The following is a 1,532-nucleotide window of genomic DNA, read 5'->3' as shown; positions in this document are numbered from 1 at the left end:
CCGGCTTTACAGGGGAACCCGAGTGGGCTTCTGCGAGCACGGCAGGGGTCCATGTGGTAGCTACGCTGACTCACCCAGCCCAAGAGCAAAGCTCCTCAGCCTCCCACACACCCCTCCACCCAGCCATGACCCAGCAGCTGTGCCCAGGGAGCGGGTGCTGACTGAGCCTAGCCTCTGGGCTGGAGCCGAGGAGTTCCCACCCACCAGCCCACTGGACGGTCTGCAGCTCAAAACTGATCAGGACAAAGTAGATCATTAAATAGTTAATCCCACCAGGGGATTATAAGGAGAAAAATATGGGAGACCCCTGTATGTTCATGATTACTGAAGAGAATAGGTTTGCTTAAATACAAAACCAAGCAGGCTTGCTTAGCAACAAAGCCTTGCAACAGAAGCACAAGACGTGTCCCCAAACAGTAAAACAATGGTGGCATGAGCCCCACATCCTGCCCAGTGAGCTCAGTAGGTTAATGATCCCTAGGACATGTTGTCTGCACACATGAGAAATGATTTGTGGGCCTAGCTTGAAATGTAGGGACAAGAAAACTCCCCTGCCCAACCTGGAGGAGAAACTGATGATGAAAGCACGATGTCTTCTCAAGAAAGACAAAGGCGGCTTTTCGGCCGGAACCGCCATCTTCCAGGAATCCGCCAAAATGACCAACACAAAGGGGAAGAGGAGGGGCACCCGCTCCATGTTCTCCAGGCCTTTTAGAAAACATGGAATTGTTCCTTTGGCCACATACATGCGAATCTACAAGAAGGGTGATCTTGTAGATATCAAGGGAATGGGTACTGTCCAAAAAGGAATGCCCCACAATGTTACCATGGCAAAACTGGGAGAGTCTACAATGTCACCCAGCATGCTGTTGGCATCATTGTAAACAAACAAGTTAAGGGCAAGATTCTTGCCAAGAGAATTAATGTGCGTATCGAGCATATTAAGCACTCTAAGAGCCGAGGTAGCTTTCTGAAACGTGTGAAGGAAAATGATCAGAAAAAGAAGGAAGCCAAAGAGAAAGGGACTTGGGTTCAGCTGAAGCGCCAGCCTGCTCCACCCAGAGAAGCACACTTTGTGAGGACCCATGGAAAGGAACCCGAACTGTTGGAGCCCATTCCCTATGAATTCATGGCCTGATGGGTGTAAAAATAAAGACCTGGACTGTGCAAATGTTTCTCTTAATTGAGTAGAGGTGTTGTGTCCAAATTCAGTGGGTGAAGTCTTTTCAAATTTAGTGTTTTTTCTTCCTGAAAGATGTAAGAAAGTTTGTTGTTCAGTATGCTCCATTTTTTAATAAATTGCCAGATATTATTTATAAAGTTAAAAAAAAAAAAGAAAGACAAAGGAGGTCTTCTCCCCCTCCCCACTTTTCCTTTGATTATAGCCCAGTAAATTCTCACCTGCCCACTTGTGAGCCCCACAAGCATCCTATTCTAGTGCTTGTGTCCTTAGGCACTCAGTCATGTCCGACTGTTTGCAACTCCATGGACTGTTGCCCACCAGCCTCCTCTGTCCATGGGGATTCTCCAGG

General features: G+C 47.6%; 1 pseudogene; it reads left to right on the top strand.

Annotated features, from left to right (window-relative positions):
- The first annotated feature begins 656 nt into the window (after positions 1-656).
- On the top strand, positions 657-1,138 carry LOC129542746 (large ribosomal subunit protein eL21 pseudogene; annotated as a pseudogene).
- Positions 1,139-1,532: the final 394 nt, after the last annotated feature.

The sequence above is a fragment of the Moschus berezovskii genome, chromosome 19, assembly GCF_049115385.1.
Source record: "Moschus berezovskii isolate FMDL1 chromosome 19, NW_MosBer_1.0, whole genome shotgun sequence".
Classification (NCBI taxonomy): domain Eukaryota; kingdom Metazoa; phylum Chordata; class Mammalia; order Artiodactyla; family Moschidae; genus Moschus; species Moschus berezovskii.
The sequence above is the reverse complement of the archived record's forward strand: the minus strand, read 5'-3'. Positions and strand labels throughout refer to the sequence as shown.